Source organism: Lonchura striata, chromosome 2 (assembly GCF_050655825.1).
Source record: "Lonchura striata isolate lonStrDom1 chromosome 2, ASM5065582v1, whole genome shotgun sequence".
Taxonomy (NCBI): domain Eukaryota; kingdom Metazoa; phylum Chordata; class Aves; order Passeriformes; family Estrildidae; genus Lonchura; species Lonchura striata.
In genome coordinates, this window is record NC_140704.1 from 146337400 (window position 1) to 146359846 (window position 22447).

The 22447-nt window shown below is 42.0% G+C and overlaps 1 long non-coding RNA gene across 2 annotated transcripts in view; it reads left to right on the forward strand.

The window, feature by feature from the left end:
• LOC146768464 (uncharacterized) overlaps positions 1–17151 on the forward strand; it is a 63389-nt gene extending 46238 nt beyond the window's left edge. For both annotated transcript variants that reach the window (XR_014953050.1, XR_014953051.1), the window contains one exon: positions 1199–17151. This is a non-coding gene — a long non-coding RNA (uncharacterized LOC146768464). The remainder of the gene's footprint in view (positions 1–1198) is intronic.
• Positions 17152–22447: the final 5296 nt, after the last annotated feature.

Below are 22447 nucleotides of genomic sequence, written 5' to 3' on the forward strand. Positions count from 1 at the left end.
GGTAAACACTTCCTCTAAAAATGTAAAAGTAAGGGTGTTTTTTGTAAACACTGAGGAAACTCAGTATTTTAGTGCTAGTGGTGTGGGATTTCATCAAATCCTTTATTGAATTATATGATCAAAAGCACTGGCTGTCCTGTGATCTCAGAGAAAATTTGTACTGCCAAGCAGCGTCATGCATTGTGTGCATGGTCCACACAATTTATCAGACACCACAGTAGTTGACAGCAGGTGATACAGCTTTGCTTTTGCTTATTGTTATTTTTATAATTTATTTCTGATATTGGCACATCTGAGATAAAGCTCAGCTTGCTGTTCTCTGAAGGAAGAATCCTGGCATTTGCTTCAGGAATGGTAGCCAGGAGAAATAATGAGCAAAACAGAGGTGGATTGTGCCTCCTGGAACAAATGAGCTGAGTGGAGACAAGCTGGTTATTCACTGCATTGAGTAGAAGCACTTTGGGACTGAGATAAGGTGCTGGAAGGTCCCAGAGTGATTTGTAAAAAATAAGGGGTATTGTAGTGATTGATAGAACAAGAAACTGATTGATAGAACAAGAAGTAATAGGCACAAATTGAAAGAGGGGGACTTTAGGTTAGACATTAGGAATAAATTCTTTACTGTATGGGTGAGGAGTCACTGGAATAGGTTGCCCAGGGAGGCTGTGAATGCCCCAACCCTGGCAACGTTCAGGGCCAGGTTGGATAAGGCCTTGAGCAACCTGGTGTAGTGGGAGGTGTCCTTGACCATGGCAACAGGGTTGGGACTAAATGATCTTTCAGGAACCTTCTAACCTCATAAAATGCTATGATTCTATGAATCTTAAAAAACAAGGAGATATAAATTGGAAGACGAAGTTTTAGAAGGGAGAGCCAGTAAAAATTTACTGAGAGTGAGGTGGATTTGTGCAGGGCATCCTCCTTGCAACTTCTGCAGATGCTGAGCTGTGGGGCTGAATGTTGGCTTGGCAAGAGACCAATTCAGTTTCCTCCTCACAGGGAGCAAGAAGGCAAGGACAGAGAAACATGCTGATGAAACAACAGTCCTAGGGACAGGGAATAAGGATAGCAAAAAGGTGGTGTCCCACCTATCTGGGAAGCAGAGGAGTTGGTACACAGTAGAAAAGCTTTCCTGGGCACAGGGGTTACATCAACTGTAGTAGACTGATTTTTTTTTTTTTTTAATATGTTTGAGCAGTGGGAACAACTCCTGTACAAGACTTCACATCCATGCTGCTGATGTCTGGATCCCCAAGTTTCTGGAACCATGTGGCTCCACCTACCTTCCAGGATTGATCACTGACTGCTGCTAGCTGCTGAGCTGCAACTGGGAATGGTTTGGGAAGATGTTATTCTAGTGGTCCCAGATCTGAATCAGGCTGTGAACTACTGTAAAATTTGTCAGTGTAGACAACTCCATTCCAGACTGGGAATGTTTCCTGTATTGTTTATGATTCCTGAGTCTATCCTTGATTTTATATAACCAACCTCAAATGTGGACCATTATTCTTGTACATTCTCATTCTTTCTGTATGCTGTTGCTAGTTCTCTTATAAAAAAAATAGACTCAACAACTAAAATGGGCACAGAAGCAAAACACTTCCTTGGTTGATCATGCGTAGCTAATAAAGCTGGGAAAGCAATTTATTCTAAGAACACTACACATTAGAAATACCATCACTTTTTGGATTGGTCTGCTGTCCACTAGCTGGTCATGATTACTAGAAAAATCCATCAGTTAGTCACAAGCACCTGACAAATAGTTTGCATACAATAAAACTTAGCATGGGGGATTTGTCAGCTGGTTTGCACACAGAGCTCATTATTCACTGCATTGTGTGACTAGCCACTTCTAACATGTGATACAGTTCCTCCTCTTTATTTACAGAGAGAAACTGTAAACAGGAGAAACCAGATACATCTCAAGACATATACATATATGTCAGTAAAAATGCTAAATAGCTAAACTCTTATTCTATAACCACTCATTTTTGCAAATCCCCAGGTATCTTTGAAAATATCTGAATAATTAACAGTGATGACTCACAGCACATGGTCATGAACATGGCCTTCTATTTATAACAATATTTCTATATCTGTCTTCTTAATAAGAGCAGTAGCAGCTGAAAATAAATCACGGCATTAAGCACCCGCTTTGGGTAAACTCACACATGTAGAAACACTTCTCTTCATTGTTGCTGCTCTCAGTCCATGAGAAGCTCTTGGGAAGAAATATGTCATATCAAGATGTACACTTTTTAAGAGTCAACAAAGGTAGTTTGCTAGAAACATGATTATTGAAATTAATGACTTGTGTGCCTAAATTCCCTGGTAAGCCTTGAGACTAATCAGACAAGGTGGTTTTAATCTGTATACAAGTGAATAGCTAATTCTGACAGTTCAACCAAGATTCTCAACATAGACATTTTTGTTTCTCATTTTCTCTTTCTTTTACTTTTGTAATCCTTGCATGCTCTGCCTCAGCATTCAGCTTGTGTGCTAAGTAATGTGTTTTCTCATATCAGGCACTGTGGTCTTGTATCACTTTATCTCAATTTTAGGGGCAATCAGTTGAAGTTATAGAGAGATATAAGGCTTTTGCATTCCCCTACTATCAGATCCACTTTGCTGTTTATCAATTAAAGGTCAAATGCAGGTTAGAGAGAAAAAACTCTCTGAAATGCTGGTCTGATAGTATTATTACAGCTTCGGCATGGGGTTAGCAATATGTCAGCTGTGCAGCACAGTATATAGAAATGGAAAAGAAATTGTAGGTTTTGATGCTGAGAAGTAAAATGGAGCTAAAATAGGTATAGACAAATGTGTATTTCCAGTGTTTGGGGGACAAATATTCTGTTAAAAAAGGGTATTCTGATACTGCCACTTTCACTGATTTTGCTAAAAAGGGAAGACAAAGATTTGTGTAGGAGTGAAGAGGCTTTTGGCTTTGTTGCTCTTGTCAGGGCTCTGCTAGATGAAAGCATCTGGAACACCCCACATTGTTCAAAAACTTGCCATGGGGCTAATTTGCAAATCTCACTGGTCTACAGGACGGCCAGAGCCATCTGTATGAAGCACAGATGCTTCTGCTGCAGTATGGCAGGAATGCAGCCATCATGTTGTACTGGCCAAAATTCCCCCAGAAGAGGGAACCCAACCCGTGAACATGACACGAGAGGTTGTATCACATTTTCCTCTTAATCTCTGATACATTGGTGAAATCTGGACTCAAGCCCCCACCATTGCCCTAAGCCGTGAGCCGTGATGTTCGTCCTTCACCGTGGAGCTGTGCCAACAGGGCCCAGGAGCAGCTTCAAAACAGCCCTTGGAACATCAGTGACTGATCATGATGAACCCCCATCCCCCTTCTTCACACATTCCCTTCTCAGCCTTCTCAAAACACCCCAAGAAATGAGGGAGGTGTGATTTACCCTTATGAGTGCTCTGTTAGTGTGTCCCTGTCATAGTAAAGACATTGCAGTGCTTTGCAGCTCTGCCTTCAGAGATGTTACAAACTATTTCTCCTGGTCCTGTCACTGCTGTAACATTGAGCCTGGCACGGGGTTGGATATTGCCTTTCCAAGGTGTACGAGCTGATCTAAATGATTCAGTGCGTATTGGAGTGTCACAGTTTGGGTGCTCCAGGCTTTCATTCACTCCTGATCCTCAGAGAAATAAGCCATCCTGTTACTAATGGGATACAGGGAAACTCTGCCCCATGAATCACTTTCTGTTAACTGTGCAATGGGCACAAGCATAATATGAGCGAATTTCTGTTGGAATCTTCTCCAGAGGGCTCAGGCTGAAGAAATAAAGACCTTAGGAACAACAGAAGGATCTTAGATCATAGGTCAATGGTGGGGAGTGCCAGCATCAGAAAATGCTGCCTCTGTCCCTGCTTTGTACCTGCCTTGGGACTGTGACATAATTGGCTGTTGTGGCTTGACACTGGCCAAACACCAGGCACCCACAAAAGCCACTCACTTGCTCTCCCCTGCCATAGCAGGCCAGAGGAGAGAGAAATTTAATTAAGAGTTCATGAGCTGAAATAAGGACTAAGAGGGAGAAAACACTCAAAGGGAAAACCAGGCTCAACTTAGAGATAGAAAGTGAGTTTATTACTAACAAAATCAGAGGAGGATAATGAAAAGTAAAAATAAGACCTTAAAATACCTTTCTCCCCACCCCCCGCAACCCCTCCCTCCTTTTCACTGACAGCACAGGGAGAAAGGGCGTGGGGGTTTTGGTCAGTTCATCACTGAGATCTTACATGGAGAAGGTGGGAATCCAGGGGTAATACTTTTCCTTATACCACTGTGGTTTCCCATGGCATTCCTGGAGTATCCTCCCCAGGACCACCTCCCACACAGCGTGGGACATTCTTTCACAAGGTGCAGTCCTTCAAGGACAGGCTGCTCCAGCCTGGAAGCAGGGCCCTCTCCTCTGAGTCTCCCACTGGATCACAGCCCCCTCCAGGCACCCACCTGCGCTGGCATGGGCACCTCCCCCATGGGCTGCAGGTGGATCTCTGCATTCCTGATCCATGGGCTGCAGGGGCACAGCAGCTTCACCATGGTCTCACCATGGCCTGCAGCCTGGAGCACCTCCTGCTCTCCTTCTCCACTGACCATGGTGTCACTATGTTGTTGTTTCTATCACATGTTCTCACCTCCTCCTCTTTAGCTGGAATTCAAACTGCCCCACTACCTTTGTTTTGATTTCTTCTTAAATATATTATCACAGAGGCATTGCCATTCTCTAATTGACCCAGCCTTGGCCAGCAGGATGTCCATCTTCAAAGCCATCAGGGATTGGCTCTGCCAGATATGGTGGAAGCTTCCAGCAGCTTCTCACAGGGGCTACCTCTGTGTGCCCCCCCAGCTACCAAAAACCAGGCCATGCAAAACCAACACGCTGGCTTATTTTCCAGCTCTGCTGGAAAAAAAAACCCAACATTTTTTCTCAAAATTGTCCTGGCAACTCATTAAACCACCATAGCTGCTGAATCCTCCTCCTTATCATGGAACTGCTATCTCAGGCCACCCAGTCTTTTTGTCAGCCTGCTTAAATTGTGGACCAAGCAACACAACACAGAGCTAATTCCAGCAGGGATAATAGCCATGGCATTAGCAGCCCTTCACTGGTCTGCTGTGGTAGCTGGAAGAGATATTTGCTGATGATAGCTGTCTGGTTATGTGCACAGTCACTATATTACTGGTTATGTTACACAGTCACTAAGTCTGTGTAAGACTATGCATGACGTGTGTTCAGGTGGCCCTTACCTGCCTGATGGGTTTCTATGTAGTCTCTGTGCTTAGCTTTTTGGAAAAGAGGATCTGGAATCCTTAATGGATCCAGAAAAAGACTTTCCTTTTCTCAAGAGCCAGGGTTGTGGCAGGCTGTAGGAGAGTTTCAAAGCCAGTAAGAAAAGCCATGAGGACCAAATTCTGGGAAATTATTGGCAGATAATAAGTGACTGTAAAGAAATTCCTCTTCCCATGGGGTAGTTAGGGAGGAACACTTGGATTTGTGGCCCTCAGTATCAGGTAAATTCTTACAAAGTGGAGGAAAGAGAAAAACAAGGACGCTTAGGGAAGAAGCATCTGACAAGTAGGCTGGGGAATGCTAATGTGGGCAGTTTGCTGTGTAAATGGATGCCAGCTGTGTAAATCAGGATTTATCTCTGCCAATCCAGGCAAAGATGATGCCTCACTGTCAGCTTGTTTTACATTTTTTATAGGAGCAAATCAGTAAACACAACTGTACACATGGGGAAATCTTTTATCCCAGATGAAAAGTCACAGTGTACACAGCTGTACCTCAGCCCTGCCTGGTTCTTGATGCCTTTTATGTTAAAGACTGCTATAGCTTTGAAAATAACCACTTAGATTCCTAGATTTCACTTTAGAAATACCAGAACAATATCATGGACATCTATCAAAATTGTTTTAAAGAAGTCTAATGTACTAAATGGAAAACATTATCCTTCTTCAGGAATTTTGAACCACTTCTTCAATTCTTAAGCAGGGAGAAAATTTTCTCTTAGATATTACAGATGAAACTTTTAAGTCCCATCATGTTACTCTAAAGGCACTTGAAATGGAATTATTCCAAACTATTCTCAGAATTATACTAAAGGTAAAGGTGCATGGCAAGAGAGGGACCTAGAATTTTGTTTTTCTTCTTCTGAAACAATTTTTCTGCCTACTGCCTTTAGCAGTTAATCACCTAAAAGCCTTTGCTAGAAACCAGTCTTACCTTGTGTCAGGTCTACTCACAGCACTTGGGACAGTTTTCAGAGCTGGCTGATGACTGTTGTGGCAAGGTTTTGCTTTGCCTTGCATGGCAAAGCCCAATAGGGATTAAATCTATTGCACTGATTGTGTTTTGTACAGAAGCTGAAAACCAGGAACTGACTAGAGTGCCATGAAGTAAGTTATCTCTATACCAATTCTCTACCAGATATTATCATTGATGGGTATCTTTGTCCATTGTACTGATAATGACAGATGAGCAGTATTGTATAAAACTAAATCTTGTCATTTGTCAGCAAAGCTACTGGTCTTCTGCTGAGAAGCTAACAGAACATGTTGGAATTTTAAAGATGAGTTCAAATATTTACAACAGGGAATATTAAAGGATACTGAAAAAATATCTTCTCTAAAAGGGATCAGATATAAAAGCATCCATTCAGAATTGTCCAGAATAAAATTCTAAAATTCTACCTACTCTACCTCCCAACCAGCCCCATTTGGCAGATCTACTCATTAAAAAAAAAAAAAAAAAAAAAAAAAAAAAAAAAAAAAAAAAGCGCCTTTTCCATACTTTTAATAGAACAAAAGATCAGAGGTAGAAAAGATTTATCAGGTCATGCAGCCTGTCTTCCTGATAATAGAACATTGTTTTTTGAAGGTGCATTTTTTTTCTAGTGCTTTGACTAGTTTTAGAAGACCTAAATGATGGATGGTGTTTTTATCGTTAACCTTGGGAAACAGTTCCAGAATCTAACAAATCTCAGTGTCAGGCTTCTCCACATTAATGCCTCTGCTTTGTCAGTAATTTCATAGGTTTATACTTGTTGCTTTTTCTCCAAAGTGCAGGCTTTTACTGAGTTTAAGAACAGGATTAGGTATTGCAGATAAATCTTGACTATCCATCCTCATGCAGGTGGGCTGCTTCTCTGCAAAGCAGTCTCTTGGAAATCTAAGTATTTCTTCACTGAATGAGCAAAGGGAAATCCCAGTCAGGCCCTGAACTGTAAATTATTGCCATGCAAGTTGCAGAGAGCAAAGCTGCAGAGAACAACCTTGTCCATGAACCCAGTGAACTACAAAGGGAAACAAACTTGGGATGAAGCTCAGTTTCTGCAGCCGCAGTGGTTAACCAGCTTGGCATTGGAAGGGACAAGGAACACACACACTGCCAGAGATCAGCTCTTTGCTGCCAAGGTGGTAACATTTTATAGCATGGCAACCATCATGTCTAGTTGTCCTTTGCTTGTTTCTCCATTGATTTGAGCATTTTCTTATCTTTTAAGAACACTGCACATTCCAAGGGATTTGGACACTATGACAGTAAAGCCAGTCACCCTTAGTCAAAAAAGAAGACAGCCTAGAAAGGGACAGAACAGGACTGTGGAGATGGAGAATTCTGAGTGCTCTGCAGGCACCAGGAAGGCTGACAGGATCTGTTTCAGTCTGCAAACCCAACATGAAGGCAAGCACCAGGAAGAAGATGGGAGCTGCTTGGCCTCCAGGATAGCACTGCCATGAAAACAATAGGCAAGGCTGGTTGTGAATAAATTAATCAGGAAAATGGAAGTGTTCTCTTCATATGGGAAGAGGACAGAAAAACCGTTTTAAGAAGTAGTTCCATTACTTTTTGAAAGACTGTGTGATCTGTGGGAATCATAGAATCCTTAGGACTGAAAAAAACCTCTAAGATCATAGAGACATAACATTACCCTAACACTGTCAGATCCACCACTAAACCCTATCCCTAAGCACCACACCTCCATGGCTTTTCAATACTTCCAGGGATGATGACCACAACTCCCCTGGACAGCATGTTCCAATGCTTGACAACCTTTGCAGTGAAGAAAAGGTTACTTGGGACAAGACCAACTCCCACCTTGCTACAATCTCCTTTCACATAGGGGCAGAGAGAAATGGGAAGGAATACCCTGTTCAGCTAGTTAAGTTAGTTAAAGGACTGAGATTTGTAAGTTAGTTTCTGTTAACATCACCCTGATGGAACAAAGCAGAAGATTCACACTCTCTTTCACTGTTTCACAGATCAACTCATGTTGGTAAAAGCAAACTTCTGTGTGATTAAATCCATTTGATGCAAAATTTTTCCCTGTTGCTCAGGGAAACCTGAACCTTTTCACAGTACTCACCTTTCATTTAACATATAGTGTGAAACAAGATTTGTAAAGTAAAGTAAAACAGAGTTTCAAAGAGATTGTCACAAGTGAAGTAAAAGGCAATACTCGCTGTGCTTGCAGCAGGGACAGAAGATGTCAATGAAAATTATTTTACTGAAGAATACAAAAAGAAGTGCTTTGGATCCACCAGCTCATCTTATAGTAACAGTTTGCTTTGTGGTCCATGGGTTTCCCATTTCCTGTTTCATTTGTAACTTGACAGTAAGGTAACCCACTCACAAGCGGGGAGCTTCCTATAGTTTTTCTTATTATGACATTATTTGTATCTAAGACTGGGATTTGAGATGCATATTGAGGATGCCTCAGTGTAGGGAAAGGACAAGCAGGATCTCAGCTCTCCCTCCACCAGCCCCACTGCCCTAGCAATGATGCTTTGTTCACTCCCCATCACTTGAAGCATTGTTTTATGATGCAAAAGAGACTGGCATGCATGGGTACAGTGCAGTGGAAAAGCTGTGTGCTTCCACCACAGGAGGAGGAAAACATTTAACTTTGTCCTGTATCTATTGATAGTAGTGATGCTATGAGGGAAGAGCTGTGGTTGAGCATTCTTCCCATCAGATGAAGAGCCAAACCTAAATGGATTTTGCCTAGACTGAATTTTTGTGCTAAGATGACTTAGTCGACTAAACATAAATGTCTGTGGTACTTGATGAGCCCTTTGTGTCTAAGACACATCTTGGGGCTGGCCAATATAATACAGGAGAAAGCAGACACCTGTGTTTTTTAGCAGCCTGGGTTAGAAGCTGAAAGGAATATACAAGGGCATCTCAAATTGCACATATCTATATTTAGGTAACCAAATCCCACCAACATTGTCTTAATGTGCATCATACAAAGCACCAGTAGAACAGTAAAGGTGAGCTGGGAGAAATACATCACCACCAAGAGCCAAAGGGTGGTGACACAAATATAAATGTGTCTTATGTTAGAGAAACCCCAAATATATATGCTGCAGTTAATTGTATGCCAGTTCTCTCCTCATGTGTAATGTGGGTCAATATATGTGGTCTCTCCATTCTTAGAGATATGGAAAACTGGGGTACACAAGGCCCTGATAATCTGATCCAAGATATCCTGATAATCTGATCAAAGATAGCCATACATAGGGTGTATGGCCCCCTGAGGTCCCTCCCAGGCGAAGTTACTCTGTGATACTGCGATTTTTCCAAAGATGGGAAGGAGATGGAGAGGAGGATGGTATTGAAAAGGGGAAGATCTTTATCTTGGGGTAGTGCTCACATGCTATCTGCCAGACTATCACATTCAGACTGTAACCTCAGAGACCTAATGCCAGGATTTGTCTTCACTTAAAATTAATATCTGGTATAAATGGATGATGAAAATCAACTCTTGTGCCTGACATAATCCCTAAAATGCTCATATAGGCATGTGAATTTCAGCATGAGCTCTCCAACAAAAAAAAAAATTGGATAAAAGATGGTAAATAGAAGACTTATGATAAATGGTCATTTGTCATCATGGAGTGGAGTTCTGCAAGGAGATTGCTATGGCTTATTCTGCCCAACATATTTATCAATGACCTAGGAAAGAAGGATAATTTAAGACAAGAGAAACAAAGTCCAGCTTTGAAGAACTGCAAAAGGTATTGCTCTGAAAATATTATGGCACATAAATTCAGTGTGAATAAATAACACAAATGCATAAAAAATGGTCCAAAGCTTTCTGCATGAATGATGAGCTCATATGACTATACTACTCAGTAACATGATTTCTGGATACCTTGTTTACAAAGATTTTACATTCATAAACATTTTGTCAGTGCTCACACACTTGGAAAAAACAATCCAATCTAGGAGTTCTTTGTAAAGGGCTAATGAACAGAGTAGATGATAATGTGTCATGGTTTAAGCCCAGCCAGCAGCTCAGCCCCACGCAGCTGCTCTCTCACTCCTGCCTGGTGGGATGGGGAAGAGAATCAGAAGAGCAAAAGTGAGAAAAATCATGTGTTGAAATAAAGACAATTTAACATGTAAAGCAGAAGCCATATGTGCCAGCAAAGCCAAACAAGGAATTAATTTACAACTTCTCATGGGTAGTCAGGTGTTCAGCCACCCCCAGGAAAGCAGGGTGCTATCACATGTAGCAGTGACCTGGGAAGACAAATGCCATCACACTGAATTTCCTCTTCCTTCTTCTTCTTTCCCCAGCTTTATGAGTTGAGCATGACACCATGTGGTGTGGGATGTCCCTTGGGTCAGCTGGGGTCAGCTGTCCTGGCTGTGTCCCCTCCCAGCTCCTTGTGCACCCCCAGCCTCCTGCTGGTGGGGTGAGGAGCAGGAAAGGCCTTGCCTGTGTCAGCCCTGCTCAGGATAATGAAACATCCCATATTACCACACTGCTTCCAACACAAATCCAAAACACAGCCCCATGCCCTGTACTACAGAGAAAATTAACTCTACCCCAGCCAAAACCAGCACAGTGTCTCTCTATATAAATACCACATCTTAGGGTATGTTCCTGCTCCCCTGTCTCAGGGGAGCTGAAAAACTGTGAAAGGTTCAGGAAAAGGCAAAAAAGGCAACATGGATAATAAAGGTATGGAACAACTTCTCTGCAAGGAGCAATTAAGCTGATTAGGAGACTTCCAGGACTATTGAGGGATATATGATCGAGGTCTGTAAAACCATGAGTGGCCAGAAGTGGGTACATAGGTAATTATCATTCCCTGTCTCTTCCAAGAATAGGATTAGTGGGCACTGTCTGCAGCTAGAAAATGGCAAGTTCAAAGTGCACAGAAAGAGAAGGCTCTTCAGGTGCTGTGTGGCTGAGCTGTGGAGCAGCACACCACAGGCTTCTGTGGGTTCAAGAGCTGACTACCAGATCATGTGAAACCAGAGAGTAACAGAATGACTTTATGGAAGAAAAATTCATTAAGGTCTACTGAACACAAAGATGTGACTGCTCTCTCATGATTTTGTCCTGATAGTTGTTGGCAGGTAATTAAATATTTGGGGAGGTAGTAGGTTTGTCCTCATGATTAAAATGTTTCCCTAAGAAAAATCTTGACCACTTACACAGGTTGGAAACTGCTGGAAAGTGGTGATCTGACTGAGTACAGTGACTCCTTCTATCTCTTGTTCTGGTATTCCTGGAGTCCTGCAATCAAAATGCTTAGGAAAATACTTTGCAAAGATGTCCATAGCAAAGACAGTAAAGCTTATGTCTTCTCACCCCTCAAGTTTTCTTACAGAGCAAAACATGCCTAGTTTTGGAAATCGCTAGCAGAGCTTTCAGATTAAACTCATCTATATTCAGCTACCAAGCAGGCTAGAGTAAAACTTGCAATCCAGCCCAGTACAGGAGAGAGCTCAGCTGCACTGCCCTGGGGGCAGGGCAAGAAGCAGACAGTCAATTAAACCTGACAGTCAGAACAGAGCACAGCAGGTATGCTAGATAGACTTGTTATCCCTTATTACTTAAATAAAACAGGAGGGCACTTTGTATAATAAAGAAGTAGTTAATTTTAGTGCAGCTTTGTTTTCTGGCATAATATAATAATAAATAATCTGTCAAATTAGAAAATACAGATTATCCTATGCATTTTTTGTTAAGGTCAGCCCTTTTTACAATTGCAAGCCTTTTTTGTTAATATAGTTTATTACACACTGAGGTTTTTTTCCAGCAAAAGCTCTCTCTGATTGTGAAAGTGGATGCTCTCCCCTATGACTGACTTAATCTGTCCTGCTCCTCTCCAGGGTACCCCACAGGGTTCCCCCAGGGATGAAAACTGGCTTTGAATGTTACTACACTTTTCAAGCTTTACAGACAAGACACATTTCTCTCTAACTAAAAAGACCTTTTCTTGTTTTGGTTTCCTCAGCTGGAATAATCTGCAAACCTTGTAGCCAAGTGTGTTGACAAATAAAGAAAAATCATCAGATGATGAATACTCAATAAGGCTGCTGTGAACCCAACCTTGACCCAGCAAAAGCCAGGTGTGGAGATAGAAGATATTTGGGGAAGGCACCTCACACATTTACATTTTCTCTTTATATAGTGTAAATTGACCTTGAGTTTTTGAGCTTCTCCATGGAAGAACTTTTTTTTTTTTTTTTTTTTTTTGACTGAGAAGACCCCAGGATATTCTCACTGAAGGATTTAAACAATGGTAAAGAGTTTTTCTGGCTTCCTCAGTTGTGCTCTGGGACATGAGGACTAAGCTAAGTCTTTGTGGTCTCTTCCAGGCCAATTTTGTGCAGTTCAAGGATTTTTGAGATCAACCAATTCAATGTATATTTCTAAATTTAATTTGACACAAATCTGCATCTATGTCTCTTCAACACTGAATATACACTCATGGAGTCTTTCTTTCAAATAATTTCAGTTTATGTGCTTTCAATTAAAATGTTATAAAACATTTATTGCTTCTTGCTGCAAAGCACTGAGGACGTTTATATTTTAAAAGACACTCTTCATACTGAATTTGTGGTGCTTACTGCTGTATTGCTTGCAGTCTTGCCTCCAGTTCTGTATATTTGCCAGCTGTTTCCAACACAGTCCTTGGATTTCACTGAATGTTCCCATATGGATGCTTTCTGGAGCTGAACCCACTGAGCTTGAGCTGTTTGTTATTGTGGCAATATAGAGACTAGAGATGATCTGTATTCCTAAATACAATGAGCTGATGAAGAGTTTGGTGACAAAGGAATCCCAACAAAAGCAAGAAGCACAGTCCAGTGCTGGTTTTGTCACAGCATTTCCATATGGCCATATGGACTTGTATCCTAGATCCCAGTGGGGCAGTTCATGATCTCCTGCCTCAGAGGAGTTCCATGAGGATGGGCATGTCATGACCAGGTCTGGGACAGAGGTCAGGTGATGTGGGTGGTTGTGCAGCTGATCAATGCATGAGTAAAGAGTAATGCACAAAATGTGGACCCCATGATAAATGTTGTATTCCAATCTCTGTATACTGCTTGCCTTTGTCCTATTTTGAATTAGTTAGGGCCGGGTCCTCAGAAATATTTTGTCAAAGAATTCATGAGAACTTTGACAAGCTAGATTTTATATCCCAGTTTTGAAACTGTCCAAGATTGGAGCACCAAGAAGTTTCCTATTACCATCTGAGCAGCAGTTGCCTCTGGGCAGTTTTCCTTATCTCCTGTTAACAGGCCCATCGATGTCTTGCCACAGGACTCAGAGATAACACTCTCCAGGAGCCAGTTCTGTTTAACAGGGGATTAAGGCACACCTCATGACTCAGAATAACATCAGCCCATTGTGAGATGCTCTGCCCAGGGCATTCCCACCTGGATAAAACTGGGGATTTCTAGGCAGAGGCAGCCTTTCCACAGGTTTTGGAGAAGACATAGCAACCACATCTGCCATTCCAAGAGGATTACAGTCACTCCAATTTGGACTGCTACCAGCATGCTGGCCAGAGGGGTGTCAGGTTGTATTCTGACTTTGTCAGCGGTCTTCTTTTTGTATCATTGCTTGTATTTTTGTCTTTTTCCCTTTTCCCAATAAATTGTATTTCTGACTTGGAGTGTCTCACTGGTTTTGCTTTCAAACCAGAACAGAAACCTTGCCACCTAAACACCTTTGAGTCTGACCCTTCACTGGAGATAAATAACAACAAAGAGACCCTTTTCCATAGACAACTAAACCTTTGACCATTCTGGGATCCTGCTCAGCTCTTTTCTGACAGACACCATGAACTTCAGCCACAAGTCCCCTGTGAAGATCCATTTACACACAAGATTCTGTAAAACTGCAGCTACAAGCATCAGTTGTCTTGAAAATGCTTTTGTTACTTCTAACTGTCATTTTCTTGCCAAACCCACACCCTGAACTATCCCATCTAATTATACTCACTGGCCATCTTTCCCTTTTTTATTGGCAATATTTTTCTTGTTAATTGTGCATGCTTGTTTTTAAAGAATGGTGCCTGCTTTTCCTTATGTGACTCTGCAAGGAATATTTCTGTATCCTGGGTAGTTTCTATGACATGTTTACGTCTTTCTGGTTACTGTGAAAAATGCAAGACATATTATGTACTGCAGAAAACCAGGCTGGCACTTTGCAGTTTTAACATTGTGCCTTATTGTACAGTTAAAATAAATGTTCTTGGTATCAGCTTTATTACTTCTATTAGTTAGTCTAATGTCTGAATTTGCAGGAGTTCTTCCAGCAGGATGTTAAAGGGAAATCACCAGCTGTTCAGCATAGCCCCCCCACTCAATAGCACCGAGGGAGAAATCATGGACTCTACAGAGAAACACAGGGTGCTCCTCTGGGGCTGTGTTTGGTCTCTGAAGTCAATCTCTTCTCTCCCAGGAAAGATATATACAGCTGTATATATATATATGTATATACAGCTGAACAAGCCACCTGGGGTCCCTTCACAGACTCAGTGGTGTTTATGATGCAGTTCACTTCTGTGAACTATACTGTGTTTGGTTAGATGAATCACATCAAATATCTGTTGACAGTGCTGACTAAATCTCCACTAACCATTCACAGACCAGACACTACCTGAGACAGACACTTTTGTCAGACACACTGAATTTTAGGCCAGGTGAGTTCTACAAAACAAGTGGACTTTGATTTACATAAAGATTCACTAAAGATTCCCTTTGATCCAGTTGTCCCTGGCTCTCTTTGATTCTGATTTTCACTGAAGATACTGGAATCATCTCTAATTGATCAGAGGAACTCTGCTCTTTGTGTCTCTTGGTGAAACTAATTTCACAGAATCACAGAACCACAGAACATGCTGAGTTGGAAAGGTCCCACAAGACTCATCAAGTCCAACTCCTGTTCCTGCCCAGGACCATCCCCAAGAGTCATATGATGTGCCTGAGAGCTTTGTTCAAATGCTTCTTGAGCTCTGTTAGCCTTGGTACTGTGACCACTTCCCTGGGGAACCTGTTCCAGTGCCCAGCCACCCTCTGGGTGAAGAATATTTTTTTAATACTCAACCTAAACATCCCCTGATACTACTTCAGGTCCTGTCACTGGTCCCAAGAGTGAAGAGATCAGTGTCTGCCCCTCCTCTTCCCCTCAGGATGAAGCTTTAGACTGAGATTAGATCTCCTCTCAGTCTCCTTCAGGCTGAATATACCAAGTAGCCTCAGCCACTCCTCACATGGTTCCCCTCAAAACCCTTCACCATCTTTATTGTCCTCCTTTGGACAGTCCCTAACACTTCAATGTTTTTCTTACATTGTGTCACCCAAAACTGCACACAGGACTGCAGGTGAGGCCACTCCAGTGCAGAGCAGAGCAGCACAATCCCCTCCCTTGCCTGGCTGATGCTGTCCCTGATGTCCCCCAGGACAGGGCAGCCCTCCTGGCTGCCAGGGCACTGCTGGCTCATGTTTAACTCTTCACAGACCAGGACCCCCAGGTCCCGCTTCATGGCTCTGCTTTCCAGCCTCTCATTCCTCAGTCTGTGCACACATCCAGGATTGCCCCATCCCAGTGCAGAATCCAGAACTTCCCCTTGTTGAACTTCATATGGGTGGTGATCAGTCACCTGATTTGTGAGGTGTCTCTGCAGGGCCTCTGTGCCTTCGAGGGAATCAGCAGCTCCTCCCATTTTTGCATCATCTGTGAACTTGTGTCGCCCCTTTCAGTCCTGGCTATCAGTGCTGAGCAATGTGCTGAGGGAGGGAGGTGGGTTCACTGTTTAACCCAGTGCACATCTGCGCTCCCAGGTCTGAGATACTTCCCAGAGAGAAAAAGGTAGCTGCTCTGGTGTTAGTTCAGGAACAGGTCTGATTGATAAGCAGCAATTTGTATTTTTAACTGACATCACTGGAGGCACCCAGCAAACAGGCCCTAGTATTGAAAACAAAATATTATCTTTGCCCATACAGAGTAGTTTCTGAGCCTAGGTTCAGCTAAGCATTTTTGCAAAGAAATTATTTTGTTAATTCTATCATTTTACCTAGGTATTAATCAGATTCTATGCTCAGATGAGATTTTTTAGTCACTGTAATGCACTGGCCCAGGACAGCTTAGCTCAGACACCCATGTTTGATCTGCAGCAAAATTGTTCTTTTCATTCACTTTCCCAGCTGGGTTGCCTATGGCACAAAGGGTCAAGGGATTTGGGATAATTGTCTTTGGATCATTCAGGATCAAAGCACAGATTCTAGCTGGTTCCAATTTTCTTCCACCCACATTGTAAGAGATCACAGAACCTTTGGCTTCCAGTTCCCCATAAATGCAATAGGCAGCAAAACATGCCAGTTCTTTTGGGCAGACACCAGCAGATTGAGGAGCAAGAAAAACTTAGAAGTATGAAGGGCAGGGTGCTTCAATCTTCCCAAAGGGAAGAAGCAAGAAGAAACAGGAGATACAATGAGTGCTTCCTGGATGAGCCACTGGAGAACAGGGTGTTTGTCTGTGGTGCCAGGGAAGGTATAGAAGGACAGGATGTGCTGATTGATGTTATGAAGGTGAGGAGCCAAACTCTGCTTTGATTTACACAGTCTCAACTTGTGTTTATGAAGGATTCTAAGCAGAGGAGTGGGTGTCACACCCCAGCTTATTTTATTATGTAATTCCAGGTAAAATGTTCCTCTTCTGTCATTTGTGGAAAAGCCAAGAGAGTATCTCAGTGTCCCTGAAGTAACCATTGTCACTAAGGCACTATGGGACTGTCACTGGATTGTGGTAGGTGATACCCCTATTTATTTCATTAGATTATGTAGTACAAGCACTAAAAGAACTTAATGTTCTGAACATTGCAATGTTCACATTATGCCCAAAGAAGGATCAAGTGTAGAACACTGAGAGGGCAGAGTATCTTCATGAAGAGGATAGAACATCTAATCCTTTCTAAGTATAAACCAAGCCAGAAGTTTTCAAAAAATCAGGGACAGAAAATTTAGTGACTGTTATAACCGGTCTAATTTCTGCCGTATTCTACTTTATAAATTACATTTTCTGTCTGATTTGAGAGACAGTTTAGCTTTTTTGCAGTGTTCAGCTTCTAGGATCCTTGATAGATCTGAATCAGACACCTACTCATGATTGTAAAGAAATATCTCCTTTCCAAACCATAACAGTAACTTGCTGGCTTAATTTCTTGTAGATTTTGAGGAAAGCTTTCTTCTCCGCTTTCTCAGCTAAGAGCATTGACCATGGGCTCTAGAGATATTTCCCATTCTTTTCTTGATGTTTAGATAATTTATGTGAGGAGCAATTTAAATAGTAAAGTGTTGAGGCAGGATGGGAATGAAGAGACTCTGAGTCAGAAGGTGAGAGAATAGAACTCTGATTTATTTCAAAATACATCACTCTTTTATACAGAGCTTCGTGCAGACCAAGTTTATTGGTTTCTGAAGTGAAAACATCTCACACTATTGGTGTGCAGTGAATGACGTACAGGAGCAAAACCTAACTATAAACAATGTGAACAACAAGAGAGATAAAGAACTTATTTACATTCTTTCTCAGTACTTTCTCAGGCTTCTGCCTAGTTAGAAATTTTCCGTTTTCTCTTTGACTGAATCTGAGACCTACAGTAAAGAACTCTCCAAAATGTCATATTCAGCAGGTTCTGGATCTGCTATGGGCAGTATAAAAGCATCTCTCCATCTCTCTGGACTTCTGTAAGGCCTCTGGCACAGTGCCTCACAACATCTTTCTCTCTAAATTGGAAAGAGAGGGATTTGGTGGGTGCAGCATTTGGTGGATGAGGAATTGGTAGGATAGTCCCATCCAGAGGTAGTGGTCAGTATGTCCCTCAAGGATCTGCACAGGGATCAGTGTTACTCGGTACCTTCATCAGTGACACAGACAGTGGGATCAAGTGCACCCTCAGCAAATTTGCAGGGGACACCAAGCTGAGGGTGCAGTTGACACACCTGAGGGATGGAATGACAGAAGGATTTGGACAAGCTCAGGAAGTGGAGCCATATGAACCTCATGAGGCTTGACAAGGCCAGGTGCAAGGTCCTGCAAGTGGGTCTGACCAGCCCCTAGTACAATACAGGCTGGAGGATGAAGGGATTGAGAGCTGCTTGTGAAGAAGGACTTGGATTTACTGGTCAAGGAAAAGCTGGACATGAGCCAGCAATGTACTTTTGTAGCCCAGAAAGCCAAACATGTCCTGGACTGCATCAAAAGCCTCATGGGCAGCAGGTTGAGGGAGGTGATCCTGGCCTTCTACTCTGTTCTTATGAGATCCCATCTGGAGTGCTGCGTTCAGTTCTGGGGTGCCCAGTGCAAGAAAGACATGCAGGGAGTTTGGAGGTGGGCCATGAAGATGACCAGAGGGCTGTGAGGAAAGGCTGAGGGATTTGGGACTGTTCAACTCTATCTGGGTTGGAGAAGGCTCACATAGCAGCCTTTTAGCACTTAAAAGTATCTTACAGGAAAGATGGGGACAGACTTCTTACTAGGGCTTGTTGTGCTAGAACAAGGGGCAATGGCTTGAAAGTGAAAGAGGGTAGGTTTGGACTAGACAAAAGGAAGGCATTTTATATGATGAGGGCAGTGAAACAGTGGAACATTCCCAGGGAGGTGGTAGGTGCCCCATCCCAGGAAGCACTCAAGTTCAGGCTAGACAGGATTCTGAGGAATGTGAGTGAGTTGAAGATGTCCCTGCTCATTGTCAGGGACGTGAAACTAGACAACCATTAAATATTCCTTCCAACCCAACCATTCTATGATTTTGTGGTTCTAAGATTTTGATTCAAGGTCTCATCCAGAGCAAAAAGAAAAGATCTGAGATCCCAGTAAGAGCTCAAATACATTAAGTTTCATCTGCAGGGCAGAAAGTCCTGCATGCCAGCCTTTCAGAGAGGACTAATTCAGTGTTTTATGGAAATAGTAGTGGAGCTGTCTAAAGCCAGGGAGGTCAGAGGAAGGAGATATTCATCTCTGTTTTATTGTGAGGATGTGGGTGGAACCATAAACATTCAGCAGCAAAAAAGGGCAGGGAATTTCAGTTCTTCCTGGGTGGGCAGCAGCTGCATGGAGACTTCAAGTACCTAATAAATACTTGAAATAGGTGAATGTGGATTAATATGTTGTCCTTTCCAAAGATTTTAGAAGGCATGCTGAGACTTGTCCACACCAGCGGAGGGGGGTGATACCAAACACACTACAATTCCAAAGCACAGAAGGATTTTTCCAGGGAATAAGGTAAAATGTTACTAGAGTGGCCTGTATGAACTCTCAGAGCCTCTATGTATTTGGTCTAGAATATATACTGAATATATAAGTATTTCTTATATTTCCTGTATTTAGTTACTCAATTTACAAAAAGAGCCCTCTTTCTGAGGTAGTGTGTATTTCTCTGATCCTTGACAAAATATAAAAGTAGAAAGACCAATAACAATGCAAGAAAAACAATCATTAAAATAATATTATTCTATAAGTTCAGTAGAAGCTTGCAGTAAAATTTGTCAGTGGGAAATTATGCCTTTTTTATTAAGTCCAAACCAGTTCTCCTGTCCCAGTTGATGATCTGCCCTTGTTTCAAACCAATTAAGCTGGAGCTAATCTCTCTGTTGATTTGAGACATGCTGTCTTTGTTACTTATAGCTCCTTTTGTGCACAAAGTTGTAATCGATTTTTTTTGTAACCTACATCTGTATTGGAGAATAATCATCCTTGTACAAGCACAGAAGAACCAGACAACTTTGAACTTAGTTCAGGGCCAAGTGAAGGAAAACCAAAAGCTTCTCATTGAGTTCACTGCATATTAGATCAGGTTGTCACTGTCTACATTCAGCCAAGGACACAAAGTAGCTAATTTAAGGCCTATATTGTGAATAGGATGGAAAGGACAATGAACATGTAGTACACATTCCATTTAGCACTTGCCCTTGGTAAAAGGTGGCTGGAAAACTTTGTTGAGGAAGACATTTAGGTTCATCATTACCTGACTTTAAAGGAGTTTGCAGAAGTGTGTTTTTTTGGTTTTTGTTTTGTTTTGTTTTGTTTTTGGTTTTTTTTGTTTGTTTGTTTTTTGTTTTTTTTTTGTTCAGTTGTTGTTTTTTTTTTTTTTTTCCTCTCTTTTTCCCTGGGAAGCCGATAGAGTACCAGAAGATACAAGCAAAAAAAAAAAAAAAAAAAAAAAAAAAAAAAAAAAAAAAAATTCAAATCAAACCCAACCAACCAAAGAAACCTCCAATATCCAAACAAAAACCCAAACCAACTAACCAAAAAACAAACAAAAAAGGAAAAAATAGGTTGGGAGCTGAGTGAGAACGACAAATAAATTAAACTCACTATGAGTAACTCCAAATACTGCTGCATTTGGATGTACCTGCTGAGAGATATATCTGCTCTTAGAAAAACTCTAGGATATTTTTGGCTGGAAAGCTACACAACCCCATGAACGAAACAGTTAAACAGTGAGGTAAAGCACACTTAGAGGACTCGCTCTACAAACACCCTTGTGAAAGAGCACTGCTCTGAGTTGCCAACTCCTCTAACAGGGAGCCAGCCCTGAAGCTGAACTGATGGTAATGCATCACCACCGTGTGGTCATTGCCAGCAAAACAAACTCGAGCTGATGTTTCAAAACTATGGAGCTGTGGTTATTGTGGTGACAAGCACCTTACAGCTCTTGGCCACCAACATTGCTCTGATGTGAACCTGTAATAGACATAAAATGATTGTCTCTGTTTCTGGGAATAGAAGGATTATCTTTCTCAAAGCAGATCTTGCACTTTAGAGGGAAGTACTGCAGAGTATAGCAAAGGATAACACTGCTTTGGTTATAGCTTTCCTGGAGAGTTTTTTTGTTTTGGTTTGGTTTTTTGGTGTTTTTTGTTTGTTTGTTTATTTGTATTTTGCTTTTTGGGATTTTGGTTGGTGGTTTTGGGCTTTTTTCTTTTTTTTTTTTTTTTTTTTTTATGGAATGGAGGTCCCTCTGAGGTATTTAGGACAGTTTGGGATGTTTCCGCTTTCATTAGGACTGTGTGCAAAGCAACACCTTAAAAAACCCTTGTCTGAAACAGCATGGAGGTCACTGTACAGAAGGCTGCACACTCTGTTTTTTTGTTTGAATAACAGAAGGAACCTCATTCCATATTCTGCTTTCGCCCTAATATTGTTTTCATCCCTACTCAGATAATAGGAACTTTCCAGAAGGAAAGTCCTTCTTTATAATAACTTTCTACAACATCGACTTCTGCCAGAGATCTCTCTTGTGATTAGTAAGTGCAGAGGGATGAGATTATTCTGATCTTTGGTGAAGTGCTCTGGTTGGGCCTTAATTGTTGCAGTCCTTGTCTTATTCTTCCCCTTCTCACAAACACAAACTCTTTCTGTTGAGTTATAGTGAACTCCTGAATGTGGTCCTTAGTATTGGGCACAAGTCAGGTCCTATGAGGGGTGGCCAAGGGACCTGGGGGTATTTAGCCTGTGGGAAATGAGGGTCAGGGGAAGCCACGTTGCTGTCTGCAGCTCACTGGAAGGAGGTTGTAGCCAGGTGGGGGTCAGTCTCTTCTCTCATGTAACAAGTGACATGAAACAAGGACAAGAGGACATGGCCTCAAGCTGCACTAAGGCAGGTTCAGGCTGGAATATCAGAAGAAATTTCATCCCAGAAAGGGTTGTTAAGCAGTGGAATGGTTAATGGAAGTAGTGGAGTCACCATCTGTCATGGTTTAGGAATGGTATTCCCCAATTTAGTGTTCCCACTGAAACACTTCCCTGCTCCCACCTCCTGCTCCCTCTGAGGTGGGAGAGACAGAGGAGAACCAGAAGCACAAAAGGAAAAGATCACAGGTTGTGATTAAAATAATTTACTATACCCAGCAAAGGAAATAAGAAAACAAACAGTAAAAGCAAAATATTCACAACAGAGGGTACATGATGGATGAATGATTCACACAAGTGCTCTCTATGTGGAACTCAGTGGTAGCCAGAGCCCAGGCCTCACCACCAACCCACCAAAGACATGAGGTGGTGTAGAACAGCCTCTGGGGCCTGGCCATGCCCTTTCTGGCTACTGCAAAAAAAAAAAAAAAAACAAAAACAAAAACCTGTCCTGGCCAGAGCAAG